Source organism: Lissotriton vulgaris, chromosome 7, assembly GCF_964263255.1.
Source record: "Lissotriton vulgaris chromosome 7, aLisVul1.2, whole genome shotgun sequence".
Lineage (NCBI taxonomy): Eukaryota > Metazoa > Chordata > Amphibia > Caudata > Salamandridae > Lissotriton > Lissotriton vulgaris.
This window is the reverse complement of record NC_141695.1, coordinates 1,246,272,550-1,246,295,708: the sequence shown is the minus strand read 5'-3', so window position 1 is coordinate 1,246,295,708 and position 23,159 is coordinate 1,246,272,550.

Here is a 23,159-nt window from a genome sequence, read left to right as displayed (position 1 = left end):
AGAAAGACCATTTTCCTGGAGTTCAGCAATGGCTTCTATACTTGCTGCAGCTGGTGCACCCCCACCACCACCTCCACCTCCTCATAAGAAGAGAGGACCTCCAAGTCAATTTATCTCCAACAGAGAGGAGGAAGAGGAGGAAGAAGAAGAAGAGGATAGAGATCAACCAGAATTTATCCCGGAGTTGCCCCGTGTTTCTAAGAGGAAAACCAGTTTCATCTGGCAGTTTTTTTCCATCCCTCCAGGGCAGAAGAAGGTGAATGCTAAATATGCCACCTGCCTCATCTGTAAATACAGATTGTCTAGAGGCACAGAGAAAAAATATAGTATGGGCAACTATACTATGCATCGCCATATGGCCAGGTGGCATCCCTTAAACTACAGCCGGGCTGAGTTAAGGGACCTACAAGATAATCCCCCGACAACTCCTGTGGCCAGATCTACGTCAACAATGTCTTTGACAGGAAGAGAGGCACAGGAAACTGTGCCAAACATTCAACCAAACTTTAAACATATGAAGTTTACCTGTATATATTGTGGTGCAATGCTCTCGTATGGGAACATGAGTGTGAACCTGATCAATATGGTGTTCGAAAACCATAAGTGCCCTAATGCACCCAAGCAGTAATTTTTTTTTTGCTCCTGTTGAGCCCTTTTCAATTCCTGTTTTTTTGTTGTTTCCCCTCCATAAAAAACACAAAAAAAAATAAAACTGTTCTAAAAATACAAAAAAATCAAAAAATGTTCAGAAAAAAAAAATAAATAAATAAAACAACAAAAACAAAAAAAAAAAGTTCTTTTCAGAACTACCTCCCCTTTCAAATAAAATTGCTAGAATGTTTATCACTCTGGCAAGCTCTATTTCTTTTGGTTCGCTTCAAGTTCGCTGACCGGTTCGCGAACTTGAAGCGAACCAAAAAAATATTTTTTTAAAAAAAAGAAGAGTTAGTATAAGGGAAATAAACAGAGAATAATGTAAAAAGAAAGACAGCTATAGAGAGTAAATCAGAGATAGTGTCAGTGACATCATCAGCAGTGCATTGCGGGTAAAAAGAGTAGAAAACATTTACCTTATAATTCTTGTTACCTTTTTAAAATATTTTTTCATACTTTCAATCTGTAAAAGAGAGAACAAACATTTCCAAAAATATTAAAACATGTATTTAAAAATTAGAAAAGACAAGGGAAAAGGTTCAAGAACAAACAGTTTTTCTACAACTTTGACATTTACAGAAGTCTCTGCTTCTCTACGTCCCCTACACAATCCTAAAGATATATATTTTAAAGAAACTGTATCTTGATGTTGATGAACTGAGGCCTATTTTGGAACATGGTGCTTTTTTTGCACTGCTAATGTCTCACAATAGTGATGCAATAGCAGCGCAAAAAAGATGTAAAGCCATCATAAAATTGTGTCTAACATTTTAAATGATTGTTTCAGGATGCAAATAAGATGTGTGCTTTCAAGACCTTTCTTTGAGGTGAGGCCTATTCATTTTTTTTTTTAAAAAAACAGTACCCAGGAGTACAGCACTGTAAGCATTAAAATTGACACTTACAGAAGACTCAGTTTCTCCATATCTACCTCACATTTCTAAATGTATATCATAAGTACAAAAAGCAGAACATTAATTATACATATTAAATGGTTTATTTTTGCTGTTCTCAGAATGTATCAAATTTCACTTAAATCAGTGACTTGAAGGTATTCATCATGTAACAGCGGGGAAAAAAAAACACAATCAAAATGATTGTGTTTAAAAAACCCATTCAACATAAGAAATCTGAATTCAAAACTCCTTAAAATTAACTTACTTTCAATGACGTCGAAGGATGTCCTATGAACAGCGTCCACTGTGTTGTGCTATAAATATTGTCAGCCCGCCACTTTCTGAAAGAAAACCTCCAACGATTCGAAAAATATGTTACATACAAGAAAAGACTTCTCACATTCTACCACATGTTTCCACTTGGCCAAATCATGTTGCAGCTATTCACAAGTCTTGTAATTCTTCCAATCAAATCCCGTCATTTTCTATTTTCGCAACTTTCTAAAAGAAAACATTTAAGATAATTTTCACAATCCTGGACTACTAATATCTTACCCTTCTTTGTCACTCATGTTCTCCTTTTCCTATGACACTGATACTGCTTACTATGAAGCAGACTTACTTGCATCAGGTTTATATAGTCGGATTTTACAAAATAACATTATAATTAAAAGTTTTGGACCAATAATCTAGACAGCATTGCAGACTTACATTCCCTCAACTTGATGAACCTTTTCCAATTCTTCACAGGAAATCCCAAGATTCTTTCTTTAAAATTTTGGTTTTAAAAACACCAGGTAAGAATTTTTAAGGTCAAACGGCAATTTTTTTTTGAAAGTTACAACGGAATCATTGCAGAATGACCAGCCGTTTCGAGACTTTAAATAAGCTGTATAATGTCCTGAAGTTGTTGAAGGAACATCGTGATAGATAATTGCTACAGTTACAAAAGTCCTTCCTGATATTGAAAGCTGAGAAGCCACAACATTTTTTATTAAAGTTGACAATTTTGATCCATCAGGCCTACATCGTTGCATCATTAAAATGACATACTGTCCATATCTACGTATAAGTAATGTTGACATCATTTCAGATTTACATTGGCTACACTCCATGTTGTGATCCGCTGCATTTACTAGCTTATTAAAGGAGACTGATTTACTGTCTGGCAAAGTTAAATATATAAATCTTTCTGAGTCTACACTAGTAGTACTTGATACCCTACAATTCTCGCAGTCATGCTGCCATTGATAAGAAAGCCCAAACAGTTGATCTACATCTACACCCTCATCTTGCAATATATCAAGCATATACATTAAAAACTCCTGACAATCTTGCTGATTATTTTCAGAGAAGTCTGTTTGACCTGAACATTCATCTAACAGATAACGAACTTCAGACACACTTTCTACTTTTGTTCGATCAGTGCTACATTTCTCGAAAACAGAATTCAACAAACAGCATAAAATTTGTTCTGAATTCAACAGAATCTGTTCTTTTAAACTCTCTAGTGAAAAGAGAACATTAACCACTACATTTGCATAGCAGTTGACACCAGAACTGTTTTCAAATTGAAAACCGACAACATCTTCAACAGAATCCACTTTCTTTCTGCTAACAATTTTCGGTTCATTGACTTTTAGTCTTTTTGCAACAACCTCCCTACTATTACTGCTATTTCTACGTTTCCGGCCTACCACACGTTTCTCAAACAAAGGATATTGAGGCAAATGTGGCGCATACTCTCTTCTTAACCTATTGTATTCCTTAACACAATCTAGATCCGCACAAATATTTGTGACATCACAGTCAATTAAGTACAATCCCGATAAAGTTCTAACTCGTGACAATGCCACATATGCCATACCCTCCTTGAACACAGAACTGCCAATATTCACCAATGCACAGTCTACACTTAAACCTTGCGATTTATGGATTGTCACCGCATATGCCAAGCAAACAGGAAACTGTTTACGGCGAACATATAAGTCTTTAACAAGCAAAAACCTAGCAGAACAACGACCAATTTGCTGTACTTCCTCAATGCCATCAAATTTAATTCTTAAAAATTCTATTCCATCTCTATTTCTGTATTTCTCAAAATCAACAACATTACCCATTGATCCATTTACCAGACCTCTTTCTACATGTAAATTCCTTCTCAAAATGATTCGGCAATTTAAACACACATTCAAAGTCTTTTCAAAACCCGCTGTTTTAGATATAGTCTTCTCTAATGAATCCAATTTTGATTTCAAATTGTCTGACAAAATAATTGTTGATCCCATATGCTCTAATTTGTCGATAGCTTCAAGTTTCACAATCTCTTGCTTTTCTAAATTCAACATTTTGTTGTTGAAGATGGCACATTCTGCAAGAGTTGGCATGAGACATATCCCGGATTTCTTCTCAGTAATTTTCTGAAAAATATTCTCAGGCACAATCTCTTGTTTGGGATATAAATTTGACAGTAATCGTGCATTTAAAGCTTCTTTCCCATGCTCAGTCACTTTTCCAATTCTAATATCTTGTAGAATATTCTTGTAATCTTCATCCTTTGCCTGACGCATATTTTGATGCAGTTCTGCATAATTGAAGTTTAACCATATATTGACGTTGCCAATGCTCCCTAGGCACTTCCTGGTATCTTCATGCGTGAGTATTTTGAACACAGGTTGACCTTTTACTGGTGTCAGCTGCAGAAGATCTCCGAAAACAATGATGTGTTTCCCACCAAATAACACATCATATTCAGTTTTAAGTACTTCTTGCATTCTCAAATGCACAAAGGCAAGCATGACATTGGAAACCATGCTTACTTCGTCAATGATAAGTAGTTTCATTTTCCTCAAGACTCTTGAAACTTCACAGCAAGCATCTCCAGATAACTTGTTGTATTGTAATTTGTTGTCATGCTCCACCGGCAGCATCAGTAGACGATGCAAAGTAATACCTTTAATGTTATGTGCTGCCAGTCCAGTAGGAGCGGTGACAACACAAGACAGCGATGACTCACTCCTTTCCTGCAAATAACAAGAGATTGCTTTAATGAGGAAACTTTTTCCAGTTCCCGCTTCTCCACTCACGTACAGTCGGACAGGCTTCAACGATGTACATGAGCACTTGTTCTTCTCATGATTTAATCCGTGCTCAATTTCCTTGGTAACTTCATCATATATTTTCCTCTGCTCAACGTTGAGTTGTTTTTCCAAGTCTTCTAAGTTAACTGAATCCTCCTGAGCATGTGCCATGGCTCTTTCTACTTCATTCATAGCAGTGGCAGCTTCATTTTCGATAATAGGTCCTCCAAGTGGATCTTGACTCAATGAAACAGAACTCTGACTGTCCTGAGAACTGTCTCTGGCAATCTCGGCTGCAATCGTTGCTTCCTGCTCAATTTCCAAAGTTAGCATTTCTTGATATTTAGAAAAAGCAGGACATTCTATGGACTCCTTGGCTGCATTGAAAGAGTCTTCGTAACAGAGGAAATCTCCAAGCAGTTCCTCTTCTGCACGCCAAGGCTTGAAAAGTTGCAAAAGTGCTAAATAAAAAAACTCCTTTTTTTCTGGAGATTCACCACTCAATTTTCGATGGTTTACTAATTGGCATTTTCTTTGCTTGACCAGGCATCCCTCACTTCCAATTACAGCATACACTCCTTTCTCAATATCTTCTTTGATGTTCCTCTTGAATATATAATTTTGGAGAACCTCATATAGACAAACATTCTCAAGGTGACTGCTTCGATTTGGATAATATGTATCCAACATGTTGGTCTTCAAAATGTCGGTACTGTTTGGTTCCTTTTCTGCCAAATACTCAATTTCCCGGACAGGTTTTAGAACTCGATTTCGCGTTGCAGCAAGACCAAGACTCGCCCAAACGAGACTCCTGGATTTGGCATAGAGACTTGCTGAAGACAATCAATCAGAACATTCGTAAGCTCCGATTTCTCGATGCGACAACATCTTCAGACTGAAACTGTACAACTTCTTGCTGAGGCTCTTTTCATGGGAAATGTCCTCCCACATATCCTTCAGTTCGGTCTTTTCTTTTTTGGTGATGTAAGATGTCACATACCGAGCCACAGCCATACAGTTGTCAGCCACAAACTGTATATCCATGTTAGCATTCCACATGGACAAAATCACTGGGTTGTAGTCATTGATGTACTTGGACTCTTCGTTCCTTTTCAAATTGTATGTATTCTTGGGTGATTTCCTCGTCACATTATGTCGCAGCGAAGACATCAAACTGTTCACTCTTCCTTTAGAAATCACCGGTCGTGGAAAGTTGAAACGACATTTGGTGTAGAACTTCTCCTTGTTTCTGAATTTACGACGACAGTACTTTCCACAACGATGGCTTTGGAAACGTAGAACTTGTTCTCTTAGACTTTTCTTCTCCGTTGCGTTTGGAACAGCACACGTAGAATATTGTTCGATGAAATTCATCACTAAGTCATCCGGATCTGTTCCAAATTTAGGTGCATCCTTGATCCACAACAACATATGTATATGAGGAGCACCTCTTGCTTGGTACTCCTTTCTCCAGAAGAAATCCAACACCTCTCCAAGAGGTGGATTCTTTTTATTTGTGATGAAAGACATCATAGCTTCAAATCTATGATTGAAGTACCTGCATACATTCACTGGATCCAAAGAACACAGTTCTCCAGGTGTCTTGAATTCAATGTTTTCAATATTTCCATTTGCCTCTCGTAGAAATTCAAGTAAGTCTTCCCAGCCATACTCGGCACAGCTCAGAGTGAGGAACCATGTTGGAGTTCCTAAGTTCCTCAGCATACATTTTAAATCACCATGACGACGGTACCAGTACTCATACCACGCTGACACGCCATGAGATTAATTAAGTGAGAATCCAAAATACTGTCTTGGACATTGACTTTATGCATAAAGTCACTTGCCGAGATGTTTCACATCTGTATACCACTTTTTAAGATGTGGTTCACTGCATATGACAGTCCAGACAGATCGCTTTCAAACAGGAGATGAAACAAATAGGGAATGCATTGCCGAAACCTAGGATCTTCTGCATACAATCGTAAAGTCCGGTATTCAGACGCAGGAATTTGATGAGGTCACTCATCATATCTTCCTCCTTGACCTGTGGGAAATAGCTGTGGGAAACACCGAGCTTCCAAACTTTCCTCCCAAACACTAATGGGACTCCCTTTGGCTTGTTTCATTTGAAACAACTCAATAGCATTCCCCATGACTTCCTTGGAATGCAAAGGATGAACACTATAATGTTCATATATTTCTTCACTTTTAGAGGCCTCTACTTTCTCAATTTGGCCAGCACACAAATCGCTATCCTCTTCATCACTTTCTTCCTCTTCTGCAACATATACATTCTTATAGTACTTATTATTTTTCTTCAAATACACTGTTGCCTTTTTGACTTTCCTAACATCCACTAAATCTTGCCATATTTTCTTATTCTTTGTCGGAACCCCATTAACCAAGATAACCAGAGGTTCCTCTTCCACTTTTTCTATTCCAATTGTGTTAATGTTTTTGTTCAAATCTAGAGGCAAATAAACAACTCTTCCCTTTAATCCTCTCTGTAAATCTGCTGGAGGCAACTTCCCTGTCTTTGGCTCCATTCTTACAATAGCCTGAAAGGGATGGATACTTTGAATCAAAATAGATTCATAAGTATTTAAATCCTTCAATTCAGAAGGAATCTCAACCAATTCCAGATTATTATGAACTGCCCTAGCAGGCATCTGGTTTTGGTTTAATTTATTACAACAATAAGTACACACACGTTGATCCGATCCCAAATCAAAATAATTTTCTACCATCAAGTATGTGGCAAAATTCTTCCATTCACTATTATTTTCCCTTTCACTTTTTGCATATAAATCCACTACCTTAGTCTGATTCTTATAATAAGTGTGTCGACAACATACACAAGTGAAATTAGGCCTCTCACTTGATTTCATCTGAAACGTGGCAATTTCCTTCTGAAAATTATCTGTACTGGAAACCTGTACATTATCTTCCACATTACCCTCTACTTCAGGGTCAATTTGAACATTCTCATCTTTACTACCAAAGTAACAAAACTCAATTTCTTCACAAATATTCTTCACATCTATTTCAGAACCATGCAAAAGAGCAGCACATAATTGTTTAAGCATAATTGCTGGACTCTTAGCATAATACAACATTCTCACTAATTTTCTCACTTTATTATGATGCACTGCTAGCATCCTGAAATGATGAAAAACACTCTGGCATACTCTCCTGGAAAGACAAGCCAGTGAATGACCACGCAAACCTGTCATTTGTCTCACTCTGCAAGGATCTAAATCTTGCAACAACTTCATTTTCTGCTTCAAACTTTTCTTATTAAATGTCCGTATAAAATCACAAAGCAAATTGATGGAAACCTGTCGCACACTGCAAATAGAACTACACTTCCAAATGTACACAGGACCCTTAGGACGTCTTCCTAAAACCTCATCACTTAGCGCCTCTTCTGTCTCTGTTGTCACAAGTTGTTCTTTTTCAACTGGACAACCATCCTTCACTTCATAAGCTCGACCACTGGTGTCAACTGCAAACACCAAATCATTATCCTGAAAATAACTCTCCTCATTAAAAAATGCCTCACAACTTGAACTATGCATCCATTCTCCGGAAAAAACTTCACAAAAGTTAGTACGATTTACTACTCTCTTCCATCTACTTTTTGTTTTGAAATCAGAAATTACCTTGCTTAGTTTCCTAATTCTATTGATTACCAAAATAAACAACTTTCGCTTAATTTCAAAAGCATGATCAATAATTTTCTCTACATTTTTCTTCTTCTTATAAAATGCCGCTTTCTGTTGGCCTTTCTTTTTAATATTTTTCAATAAATTAACTAATATCCTATTACGGAACATTCGATTTCGAATGTCCCTAAACTGTTGTTTCCTTCTACTATCATGCACAGAGTTATCTCTTCCTCTACCAGTAACATTTGTGATGGGTCTCTCCTTTCCATTTAAATTACTTTTCTTTTTGTGGACTGAAACATTTTTTTGAGCAAAAGTTTTTTTACTACAAATATTTCTTAAGAATGATTTCGTGCTCTTACCCGGACCTTTGTTGCTGTTTTGACAAGTATTTGGGGAAGAGGACTGCTGCAATAAAACATCATCCTGCTGTCTTTGACGTTTTCTAGCCTTTCTTATTCTACTTTTTGTAGGCATTTTCCAAACTATGAAAGAATCTGCAGTTGAATCTGTGGAAAAATATAATATAAAATGTTATTAACCACTATTACCAAACAGTAAATAAATAACAGTCATCTAAAACTTAATGCCGTACTAATTATTTAACATAGCAAATGTTTTCCACCAGCACTGCATCACAAAAATGACACTCAATGGTACAAAACAGGCATACAACAATCAGAAATCACTCCCTAATATTTTAAATGATTAATTCAGGATGACGATAAGATGTAGCCTATCTAAAGATTTGTTTAGGCCCAGATCTTTAGACTGGGGTGAATGTGTGTCATTGATCCACATTCAGTCCATCACCTGTTTTGTTTATTTGAGGTGAGGCCAACACATGGTTGCAGATAAGATTTTCACTGAAAAAAACCAAGGTAAAAAAACATGTGAAGGCCTACCAATGAAGTAAATCATTAAATGAAAACCAATACATTTCTGGAAATATGCACTACTAGTGCTTCATAAGATGTTTTGGGTCATATTTATAAGGCATTTGAGTGTCTATTATGCTATTTTACGTTCTTCATGGTGCAAATTTATTGTAAATACGCTCCCACCTGCGGTTGGCAAATTTAGATTTTGATTATGGGAGTTACATAGGCATGTTAATAATTTCCCAAAAATGGTGTATGACCCCAAACAACCTTTGAAGCAAATGCTCTTAGCCATGTTATCCACCTCCCATTGGATAACATGGCTAAGAAGTGCTTGCAAATGGGAAAAAAAACGGCCGCAATGCATGAATATCGCAGAAAAGTCAGCGATATTCATGCATTTTCCAGCAAATGCTCTTAGCCATGTTATCCACTTCCTATTAAATAACATGGCTAAGAACTGCTCAGGGCCCCATGAGGAACGCTTTCCATTTAAAAAGGGAAAAATAACATCAAAGACACTAAAATGCCTTCTAAATATGACCCCAAACAACCTATGAAGCTCTAACAGTACATATCCTGAAATTTAATTGATTTCAAAATTCGTTTTTAAACACAGCATATAAATCAATTGTATACCTGCATTCATGAAGAAATGACTAAAAATGTCCTTGAGACACATGAAAGTGTTTTCTGGAATGCCCTAGCACCATTTTTTGGACACTATTAACATGGCTAGGTAACTCCCATAATCAAAATCTAAATTTGCCAAGCGCAAGTGGGAGCGTATTTACAAGACACTTGCCCCAAGAGGAACGCTTTCCATTTAAAAAGGTAAACATAACATCAAAGACACTAAAATGCCTTCTAAATATGACCCCAAACAACCTATGAAGCTCTAAAAGTACATATCAAGAAATGTAATTGTTTATCACAAATGCGATTAAAAACGGCCGCAATGCATGAATATCGCTGAAAAGTCAACGATATTCATGCATTATCCAGCAAATGCTCTTAGCCATGTTATCCACCTCCCATTGGATAACATGGCTAAGAACTGCTCGCAAATGCGAAAAAAAACGGCCGCAATGCATGAATATCGCAGAAAAGTCAGCGATATTCATGCATTTTCCAGCAAATGCTCTTAGCCATGTTATCCACTTCCTATTAAATAACATGGCTAAGAACTGCTCAGGGCCCCATGAGGAAAGCTTTCCATTTAAAAAGGGAAAAATAACATCAAAGACACTAAAATGCCTTCTAAATATGACCCCAAACAACCTATGAAGCTCTAACAGTACATATCCTGAAATTTAATTGATTTCAAAATTCGTTTTTAAACACAGCATATAAATCAATTGTATACCTGCATTCATGAAGAAATGACTAAAAATGTCCTTGAGACACATGAAAGTGTTTTCTGGAATGCCCTAGCACCATTTTTTGGACACTATTAACATGGCTAGGTAACTCCCATAATCAAAATCTAAATTTGCCAAGCGCAAGTGGGAGCGTATTTACAAGACACTTGCCCCAAGAGGAACGCTTTCCATTTAAAAAGGTAAACATAACATCAAAGACACTAAAATGCCTTCTAAATGTGACCCCAAACAACCTATGAAGCTCTAAAAGTACATATCAAGAAATGTAATTGTTTATCACAAATGCGATTAAAAACGGCCGCAATGCATGAATATCGCTGAAAAGTCAACGATATTCATGCATTATCCAGCAAATGCTCTTAGCCATGTTATCCACCTCCCATTGGATAACATGGCTAAGAACTGCTCGCAAATGCGAAAAAAAACGGCCGCAATGCATGAATATCGCAGAAAAGTCAGCGATATTCATGCATTTTCCAGCAAATGCTCTTAGCCATGTTATCCACTTCCTATTAAATAACATGGCTAAGAACTGCTCAGGGCCCCATGAGGAACGCTTTCCATTTAAAAAGGGAAACATAACATCAAAGACACTAAAATGCCTTCTAAATATGACCCCAAACAACCTATGAAGCTCTAACAGTACATATCAAGAAATGTAATTGATTTGAAAATTCGTTTTTAAACACAGCATATAAATCAATTGTATACCTGCATTTAAGAGGAAAGGACTGAAAATGTCCTAGAGACACAGAAAAACGTTTTCTTGAATGCCCTATCACCATTGTTTGGACATTATTAACATGGCTATGTAACTCCCATAATCAAAATCTAAATTTGCAAAGCACAAGTGGGAGCGTATTTACAAGACACTTGCCCCATGAGGAACACTTTACATTTTAAAAGGAAAACATAACATCTTAGACACTCAAATGCCTTATAAATATGGCTCAAAACAACCTATGAAGCTCTAGCAGTACATATCCAGAAATGTAATTGATTTCTTAAATCGTTTTTAAAAACAACATATCTGTTTCAGCTTACATAACAGACCATAGAATGGGCTCCATGTACCACAATAACTTGTGTTACTGCATGCCAGAATGCTACACCAAATATGCAATTACAATTTCTCTATGAAACTAATTCTATTAGTATATCACTAGAGACAAAACCACATTTTAAAAACACAGCTTTCTTCATCATTTTCTCCTTAAATCATACTATTCTCTATCTAAATTAAATAAATCTTTTCTCACCTTAGCAAATATTTTTTGAGTTTTGAAAACAGTCTCAGAAATACACCAAATTGTCTTCAGCAGAAGAAAAAGGATGCACTCCAAAGGCTGCAGCTATTGAAAGCACAGAAATACAGATATTCATTTCACATATCTCTCATATTAGCCAATCATACCTCTTCCCTCACTTTTTTCAAATCAAAACCCTTCCCCCCTCTGCCCTCTCTGCCTTGTTTCCATAGCAACCACCTCCTGGAAGACCTCTCATGTTTGCAAATTCACACAACAATGTTTCAATTGAACTCTGAACTCTCAGTGCACCTGCGTATCCAGTGCAATCTTTCATTAAATGTTTCTTCCTTGACCATTCAAATTACATGTTTCAAAGAACACATCCATGCACCCTAACTTTCTGTTTTCAGAAATGGAAATGCACCAATCACTGCTAATGAATCATTAGCATTGGAAATCCACAGTTTTTTTTCTTTAGAAACTCCTACTGTTTCAACTGCCCTTTCATTACCACACTTCATCTGACTGCAGAACAACCTTCTCCCACCATGTTTAAGGTCTGGATTGTTGGACATAGTTACATCCACTGGGCTCAAAGGTATGCTGAGAACAGAAATTTACCTAACCTCAATTTACAAGATGTGGAAATTAAGTGGTTGGGCCAAAGAGGATTAAAATGTCACCAATTGATACCATTGGTGAAAACCTTTATGCATTTGCCAAAACCTGACCTGTTAATAGTGCACTGTGGAGGTAATGATTTGGGCACTTTGACAGGGGTAGGTCTGGAAATGCTTTTAAAGGACACCTTTGAGCAATTAATGGCACTTTTTCCTCAAACTGCCTTGGTATATTCCAATATATGCCAAAGACAGAAATGGAGGTGGTCCAACCAATTTTGTCCACAAATTGAGAAAGCGAGGAAGCATGTAAACAAATCTGTTTCAGCTTTCATGAGAGACCATGGAATGGGCTCTCTGTACAACAATAACTTGCGTTACTACATGCAAGATATCTACAGAGGAGATGGAGTTCACTTCTCAGATGAGGGCAACAGAATTTTCATTCTGAATTTAAGACTGTGCATTGGTACCTACTTATAAGTACCTAAATGTACCATAAACCCAAAAGCTCTTCTCAGAGCTACCCTTCATCTGATCACTCACAATTATTATTTTTTTCTAACTTTTTTCATTAATTTTCCACAAAATTCGCTCCCCGGGGCGCTACCCGGTTCGCGAACCGAAAGCTAACCTCGCGGAATTTTAAAAAAAAATGTTTTTTTCCGCACATATAAGCCTCCTCAGCCACCCTCAGAAAACCTAGAGGGTCAAGATAAGTCTACCATGACCCCTTCTACCCATTCTAAACATTATTTGCCCTCCATCTTGTATCTTAATGCGACCGAAACACAAAATGGTGGACTCCCGTGACGCTTAAGGTTCGCGAACCGGGCCGCTTCCCGGAAAGCGGTCCTAAAAAAAAGGTGGGAAAGTAATTTACAGAAAAACGACTAGAGACACTCTCACCAAATATAGATTAGCTCATACTACATAACAATCCCTTTCATTTTCACAAATTTGATTGAAATTCCATTTAGCCATTAAGCCTGTAGACCTCTCTAAGTACCGTGAGGTAAATTACTTCACTAAACACATCTGAAGTGTTGGAATTGACAACCAATGAAAATGTTACTTTCATTTTCTACTTTTATTACCTGACATTTGATTGGTTATATACCTGTATATATATAAAGGAAGAGAAGGAAACACAGCCATTTTGACTACTACTTCTTGTTGTACCTCACATTTCAATAGCTTCCAAAAACTTCAACTTCTTTGTGAAGGTAAGTTATAATTTCTAAAAATGAAATATATTGTGCACTATAACTTAATATAGTAGACTTTTTCTGCTAGATATACACTATCCCTCTGTAGTAGTAATGTATTTAGATAGACTTCTCTGTTATAGTTATGAATGGAGTTAGGCTTGTCTTGGTTACATCACATACACTTTTTTATAGTCCTATTTCCACTCTGATACTATACACTGCCAAAAGATAAATTCACTGATAAAAACTGACTATCTAAAATTAATCCCAACATTGCCCTATCTCTACTAATATATATTTTTTTAATCCAAATTTCAGGCAAAATGGAAGGCGAGCAGCAAGTTTCTTTTGAGATGGACCTGCAAGAGAGCAGCCAGGAATTGATTGAACAAATTGACATGGAATTTATGGATGAAAGCTTGGATAATGAACTGCTGCAATGTGTCCAAGCAGTAGATGCCCTCCTTGCAAATGAGGACATTTTACAACCTCACAGATTGCAAAGAATATTTCAAGAAAATAATGACATTTCAGACACTGAAATGTTAGAAAGTTTAATAAATTATGAAAAACAATCAAAATAAAAAAAAACTTTAAAAAAAAGAAAACAAAAAAAAACGAACAAAAACAACAAATAATTAACATACAGTATTAGAAAAGTCTATCATTCTTTTATCCTTAAAGTTCGCTGCCCAGAACGCTTTCCGGTTCGCGAACTTGGCGCTTACCACGCAAAAAAAAAAATTTTTTTTTTTTTTTGGGACCCTCCTAGGCCCTTTTAAAACCTCCACATAAAACCTAGGGGGTCAACGAGGATCTACTATGCCCCCTTATGGTAATTTCCCCCTTTGTTTTGGCCTCCTCTTGTCTCTCGATCCTACCGAGAGACAAGATGGCGGCCGCTCCGGACTGTTTAGAATGTTGACAGACACCGGAGGGCCAATCAGCTTCGCATCGCAAAGTTCCGATACGCGAAAGGTTCGCTAACCGGATCGCTGCCCGGAGCGCTGTTACAGATATATATCTTGATTTAAATGTTAATTTCTCAAAATCCACTGAAGCACATATATTGAGACCTAGCAAAGGCACATCGGGCTAACAGTCCCTACAATTTTGCCAAGTTTCGTGCAAATCCATTCAGCCGTTCGGGCTAAAAGTGAGTCCAACCGCCCTATGGAAATTAACATGGAAAAACGTGTTTTGGGACCCCCCTTTTTTCTCGGCCCCCCCTCCACAAAACCCCCCCTAATTTTCAAGGGCTGCTCAGAAACAAAATGTGCCATTTTCCTGAAAATTTCAGCCAATTCCGTCCACAAACGCCAAAGTTATTAGGCATAGAATTTTCAGAAATCCCATAGGGAAAAAATCCTAACTATATATACCTACTGGCGACCGCCAGTAGGTAATATACACACACACACACACACATATATATATGTGAACAAGGGCGGACGCCCGAAACGCGTAGGATCTGGTGGCTTGAGCGCGCGCATATATATATATATATATATATATTACCTACTGGCGGTCGCCAGTAGGTATATATAGTTAGGATTTTTTCCCTATGGGATTTCTGAAAATTCTATGTCTAATAACTTTGGCGTTTGTTGACGGAATTGGCTGAAACTTTCAGGAAAATGGCACGTTTTGTTTCTGAGCAGCCCCTGAAAATTTGCGGGGGGTTCGGCAAGGGGCGGCCGAGAAAAAAGGGGGGTCCCAAAACGCGTTTTTCCCATGTTAATTTCCATAGGGCGGTTGGCCTCACTTTTAGCCCGAACGGCTGAATGGATTTGCACAAAACTTGGCAAAATTGTAGGGACTGTTAGCCCGATGTGCCTTTGCTAGGTCTCAATATATGTGCTCCAGTGGATTTTGAGAAATTAACGTTCAAAAAAAGATATATATCTGTAACAGCGCTCCGGGTAGCGCTCCGGTTCGCGTACTTTTCGCGTAACGGATTTTTGCGATGCGAAGCTGATTGGCTCTCTGGTGTCTGTCAACATTCTAAACAGTCCGGAGCGGCCGCCATCTTGTCTCTCGGTAGGATCGAGAGACAAGAGGATGCCAAAACAAAGGGGGAAATTACCATAAGGGGGCATAGTAGATCCTCGTTGACCCCCTAGGTTTTATGTGGAGGTTTTAAAAGGGCCCAGCAGGGTGAGCCCCTAGTCCGCGAACCGGAAAGCGTTCTGGGCAGCGCACTATCAGGATAAAAGAATGATAGACTTTTCAAATACTGTATGTTAATTGTTTGTTGTTTTTGTTGATTTTTTTTGTTTTCTTTATTTTTAAAGCATTTTTTTTTATTTTGATTGTGTTTCATAATTCATTAAACTTTCTAACATTTCATTGTCAGAAATTTCAAAATTGTCATTGAATATATTTTGTAGTCTATGAGGGTGTAAAATGTCCTCATTTTTAAGCAGGTTATCCACTGCTTCCACACATTGTAGTAGTTCCTGGTCCCTACTTTCATCCGTAAATTCATTTTGATTTTCATCAATGTTTCCTTGGCTGCTCTCTTGCAGTACAATTTTAAATTGAACTTGCTGCTCGCCTTCCATTTTGCCTGAAATTTGGATTAAAAAAATATATATTAGTAGAGATAGGGCACTGTTGGGATTAATTTTAGATAGGCAGTTTTTATCAGTGAATTTATCTTTTGGCAGTGTATAGTATCAGAGTGGAAATAGGACTATAAAAAAGTGTATGTGATTTAACCAAGAGAAGCCTAACTCCATCCATAACTATAACAGAGAAGTCTATCTAAATCTATAACTACTACAGAGGGATAGTATATATCTATCAGAAAAAGTCTACCATATTAAGTTATAGTGCACAATATACTTCAGTTTTAAAAATAACAACTTACCTTCACAAACAAGTTGAAGTGTTTAGTAGCTATTCAAATGTAATGTACAACAAGAAGTAGCAGTCAAAATGGCTGTGTTTTCTTCTTTTCCTTTATATATATTCAGGTATATAACCAATCAAATGTCAGGTAATAAAAGTAGAAAATGAAAGTAACATTTTCATTGGTTGTCAATTCCAACACTTCAGATGTGTTTTGTGAAGTAATTTACCTCACGGTATTTAGAGAGGTCTACAGGCTTAATGGCTAAATGGAATTTCAATCAAATTTGTGAAAATGAAAGGGATTGTTATGTAGTATGAGCTAATGTATATTTGGTGAGAGTGTCTCCAGTCGTTTTTCTGTGAATTACTTTCCCACCTTTTTTATTGGACCGCTTCCCGGTATGCGTCCCGGTCCGCGAACCAGGAGCGTAACGGGAGTCCACCATTTTGTGTTTCGGTCGAATTAAAATACAAGATGGAGGGCAAATAATGTTCAGAATGGGTAGAAGGGGGCACGGTACAAGTATCTTGACCCCCTAGGTTTTCTGAGGGTGGCTGAGGAGGACCATATGTGCGGGGAAAAAACATTTTTTTTAGAAATTTTGCGCGGTTAGCTTCCAGTTCGCGTACCGGGTAGCGCTCTTTGAGCGTAGTTTGTTGAAAATTAGAGAAAAAAGTTAGAGAAAAATAATAATTGTGAGTGATCAGATGTAGGGTAGCTCTGAGAAGAGCTTTTGGGTTTATGGTACATTTTGGTAAAAAAATTTTTGGTTCGCTCCCGGTTCGCGTACCGGAGTGCGAACCGGGAAGCGAACTAAAAGAAATAGAGGTTGGCAGAGTTTAAAAAATTCTACCAATTTTTTTTATAATGGGGAGGTAGTTCTGAAAAGAACTTTTTTTTTGTTTTTGTTGTTTTAAATTTTTTTATTATTTTTCTGAACATTTTTTTTATTTTTTTGTATTTTCTGAACATTTTGATATTTTTTTGTTTTTTTGGGGGGAGGGGGGAAACAAAAATGATTCATTGAAAAGGGCTCAACAGGAGCAACGAAAAAAAGAAGAATTTATTGTTTGGGGCGTTTCGGGCAAACATGATTATTAATAGCTTTCATAATTAGAGTAATGCTACTTTCTCTGTAGCAAATGATTTGGTTACAGCGCACGCACACTTGCTTCACTTCCCCAAAGTTCATTTGAATGTTTGGGACCATCTCCCTCGCCTCTGGTCCCGACACTTCTTGGACAACCAATCTTCTTGCCATCGCAGGGGGATTTTGTTGCTCATCACGAAGCTGGGCAGCACTATAGTTGTTTGGGTGCCACCTACTCATATGCCTATGCATAGTGTAATTGCCGTAGCTGTATTTTTTATCAGTCCCCCTTGACAGTCTATCATCGCATATACGGCAAAACACATATCTTGCATTCACTTTTTTTTGCCCCTCAGGAAATTTAAAAAATTGCCAAATGTAGTTTTCTTTTCGATTATACCTCCTGGGCTCCTCTGGCAAAAACTCTGGCTCTTCCTGCTCTTCCTCCTCTTCCTCTTCTTGTTGTATGATTACTGAAGCAGGTGGTCCTCTCTTCCCATGAGGAGGTGAAGGTGGTGGTGGGGGTGCACCAGCTGAAGCAACTACTGAAGCCATTGCTCAACAATGAAAAAGGGTCTTTCTCTCACCAAGATGAAAGTCAGAGTGAGGAAAGAAGGAGGGGTTTTCATCATTTGGGAAAAGTATAAGTTCTAAACCAATGAAAAGTGTTAATTTTAGATCACATGACCTAGTATTACATCATTAGGAAACCAAAAGTGAAACGAACCAATGAAAAGTGTTATTACCGAGTCACATGACCTGCTGTGTTTACGTTTCGCGCTTTGCTCCGCTTTCCGGTCCGCTTCCGGGTCCGCTAACTTGGCGCGTCAAATGACGTATTACGCGACAACACAAAACGTCATTCTAACGTAACAGTTACGCTAAAGGAACGTTTACCGGTTCGCGAACCGAGTCGCGGCTTTAAATTGAGCTAACGGGAAGCTGACCGGTTCGCGGACTGGGAGCGAAACAAAAAAAAAGTTTTTTTTTAAATTGTATAAAAAACATGTAAAATATATTTTAAGATTTAAAGAAGAATACATTTTACAGCTACAGATATTAGCTTTTAAAAAAACATTGAAATTCACTTAAAAAACCATAGGTTATAGACCATATATAGTTAGGAATTCGCATTTACAAAACCTTGAAAATTCAATGAAAAAACCATAGGTTATAGACCATATATAGTTAGGAATTAGCATTTACAAAACCTTATTTTACTCACACAAAACCATTGAAATTCCATATATAGTTAGTTGCACTAACTATATATCGCGCACCCGCAATCCACTGCTGATGATGTCACATATTACATCATTCATGACATGGTCAGTGACATCACTGATGACATCACTGATGACATCTCAAATGACATCACTGATGACATATCAAATGACATCACTGATGACATCACTGATGACATCTCAAATGACATCACTGGTGACATCACTGATGATTAGTGTGAGAAAAAATCCCAGGACGTCTAATGTATACGGTGAACACTCGGGATAGGTCAGTAATCAAGCGGGAAAATCAAGAATATAACAGTATCTAGATAAAATATATATCTTTAATGAATATTTGTTTAAAAACAACATATAAAATAGGATCACGGGGCCAAATCAATTAATCAGAATAAAAAATGGGTCAATAACATACAATTCTAATAATCAAACATAAAAATCATAATTAATACAGAAAATGAACACATAAATGCATATAATACAACAAATGTTAAAAAGGAGCATAAGAACTCGACGCGCGTTTCGGCAGTAACCCGCCTTCTTCAGGAGACCTAGAATAAATCCTGAAAATACATATGTAGAAAGAGAAAAATGTCTATTAAAATACAATCCATCCATTACCATATCGAAACGTGACATTCCTTACTATCACACTGACCCTCCATAACAATTTGTTCACTTAGTGGCAATAAATGGCCGAAAGATATCTATTGATTGTACAGTACCACCTAACTAAACCTGTTCATAGATACATTCTTTATGTCAGATCTCGGCCTTATCCCTGGAAAGCACATAGCTAGTAACCTTTTCATACGTCGCTATATATTAGCTATCTTTTAAACATCACATTATTGTGCCCCATTGGTGGAGGTTGTCAATATGAAATAAATTAATTCATCATATTTTAAGTACTGATTTTGCGCATGAAAATATGTTTACATTACATACAAAATTACTTACAAAACATGGACGCTCTATCCACACAGTAGCACCATTAGAAGGTGACACCTTCGTAGATGGGATGACATAAATTTGATTTCAAGGTGGGGATATTCCTGATAATGTAAGATGAAACATAATTAAATAAGACAAAGCTTGGGATATGTTTATTTTAATCTGCCACTAAATGGGTCAAACATCCTGCACAAGACATGTGGATAGTCCTATGGTAATAAAGCCTATAGATAATAGCATAAGAAGTTGTTGGCTATTATTTTAAATTATCCAGAATATATAATCACTTGATTTCCATATTAGTGCATGGCGGTCTGTACAAGGATAAACAAATACTAGACCAGAAGCAGTTCCATCTAGTTTTCAAGTGCACCCATTTAACTAGCAAATACGTCAATGTAGGCCGTATGGAGAAAAATATGTATCTATATATAAGCGGCACAGTGTATCCAATGATGGCTATTCAAAATTACATCTATGTCCATCGTAGATAGCGTGTGTTTTACTCAAATCCTAGAACAGTTCAATAGTTACAAACGATTGCGTCAGAAAGGTACCTTCGTATTTTCAGTGAAGTGGGCGATGTACGTTGCGCAGAAGGTAGTTGATTAAAAAAGCGATGGTCACAGTGATACTAGTGGGATAAAAGATATATAGGCGTGTCTAAAAAAGGCTAATATTACTTGTAACGCTACATGGATCTAATAAATACTATAATTGCAATAAGTCTCTAGAACTTTCTGTCGATGTACCCTATTTGATATTGAAAATTGTTAGGCGTATAGATTACCTTTAAATTTTATGTAGTACACCAGAATTGTAATCCAGACGACTTTGCTCGGTGTTAGTACATTCGAGGACAGAGAAAAATATTTTCTGCAGATAGAATCGTGAATGCGGGTTAGATAATAATTAATTAAACACCGCAGTCTACATAAAGATATAATGTAGAGGAGTATAATTAATTTACCTGGTAAGCCTAAATTCTTACCTTAAACAGAAAAACAAAGGACGGACAGCAATGCAGTGCTGTTCCGTTGCTCAGAATATTCGGGTCCTATTTCCCCATGTACAGTTACTTAGCCGTCTCTATAGAAAAATACATATAGTAGGGGATCAGTAAACTATAAACCTCTGTCTGTAGTGACAGCTAGGGGAGTAACATATTAGTAGTCTCAGAATGCCTATCACTTATTACCTTAAAATCGTAGATAATGCGTGGGCAGCAGAATGGTGCTGTTCCAGCGTTTTTTCCGTTGGGGTCCAACCTCCACAAAAAAATGGATCAGCCGTCCCTGCGAGGGAAATGACGGTAGGGAAACAGTCACGTTGTTTTTTAGTCTGTATTTTTGGCAAAAAACGGACGAAATACGGACGATTTCAACGTGCCTAAAGAACCCAGCGCAGTGTATTCCTTACCTTAAGGAAGTAATTATCGAATGGACAGCAGGATGGTGCTGCTCCGTCGTTCGTGTTGTGGGGACCCGACCTCCACAGAAAGCGAAGATAGCCGCTTGATCATAGGGATCCTATTTAACCCTTATTTTTTGGCGCGCAAATTGCACAGATGATACCTAAACGAAGGACTACTCAGGAGAGAGCCAAACTACACTCATCCCGATCCAAAATGGCGCCCGAATAATATCGGGATTATTTAATTATTCGAGATTTTATACTCGTTTTAAAGATAATCGTTTTTCCCTTATAGTTAGATATTAAAATAACATAAAGCCCGATATTTGGGATCTTATTAAACCTTAATGTTTTGGCGTAAAATTTGTAGTGTTCTTACAGGTCTACGTAAACCTAAACGAAGGACTACTAGGGAAATAGACAGACTTGACTCGTCCCGATTCAAAATGGCGCCTGTATAGTGTCGGGATAGTCTAGTCTTGGCCAAAGACCAACTGGTATGTATCACAAAGCATTCCACTCTCGACAAGACAGTCAGACACATTGTCAATTCAAACTGGCATATCCTAAACTCTAATCCTACCAGTAATAAACTAGAGAAGCCTATCTTTGCCCACAGGAGAAATAAAAACCTCAAGGATCTCATAGTACATTCTCGTTTTACAACTACGAATACCCAATCTGAATTTTTACAGAGATCAATCAGTAATAACTTCCCTGTCAGAGGTACTGTCAAATGCTCATCCTGTAAATCCTGCAGTAGCATCATCGAAGGTGAGTCCTTTGTACATAATGGTTGTCAGACCTCTGCCCAAGACATGTGGAATTGTAAGACCATGAACTGTATCTATTTTATTTTGTGCCCATGCCAACTTGGCTATGTAGGTGAAACCTCGAGGTCGGTCCAAACTAGGCTTACTGAACACAGGTCGGCTATCCGCACTAATAAACAACTAGCTCCGTTAGTGAAACATTTCAATGAAAATCATCATGCCCCATACGATTTTAAATGGCGCATTTTGGAGAAAATCAGACTTCCTAACAATAAAGGTGGCGATTTGGTGAGAAAGAAAAGGGAAGTGTTCTGGATTTTCTCCCTGGGAACCTTCAAGAAGGGCCTCAATGCCGAGATTCCCTGGGAGAATGCCATTCTGTAATCTCTGTAAATTAGCCTAGGTCCGAGGAGTATATATACTCTATCAATGAATATATAGATATATAAAAATGCCTCTCTTTAATGAATCTTATGTATAACTCTCCTATGCCAGTTTTTGATAATAGTTATACTTCTCATGATTCCGCACTTATAGGAATCCCTGATTTTTTGCGTGGTTTTAGAATAGTTATACTGATAAATAACACTGCTGCTTTCTGTAATAATAATAGATAAATTGAAAATCCATAAAGAATTTCCTAAATAACAGATTATGATGCCTTACAATTTCGGAGTTTTGGTTATCTAAATAACCAATCATTATGGAAATGCTATTACCTTCAGATGAGTGCATATTCTCAAATAACTAGACTATCCCGACACTATACAGGCGCCATTTTGAATCGGGACGAGTCAAGTCTGTCTATTTCCCTAGTAGTCCTTCGTTTAGGTTTACGTAGACCTGTAAGAACACTACAAATTTTACGCCAAAACATTAAGGTTTAATAAGATCCCAAATATCGGGCTTTATGTTATTTTAATATCTAACTATAAGGGAAAAACGATTATCTTTAAAACGAGTATAAAATCTCGAATAATTAAATAATCCCGATATTATTCGGGCGCCATTTTGGATCGGGATGAGTGTAGTTTGGCTCTCTCCTTAGCAGTCCTTCGTTTAAGTATCATCTGTGCATTTTCCGTGCCTAAAAATAAGGGTTAAATAGGACCCCCAGGATCATGCGGCTATCTTCGCTCTCTGTGGAGGTCGGGTCCCCACAAAATGAGTATAAAATCTCGAA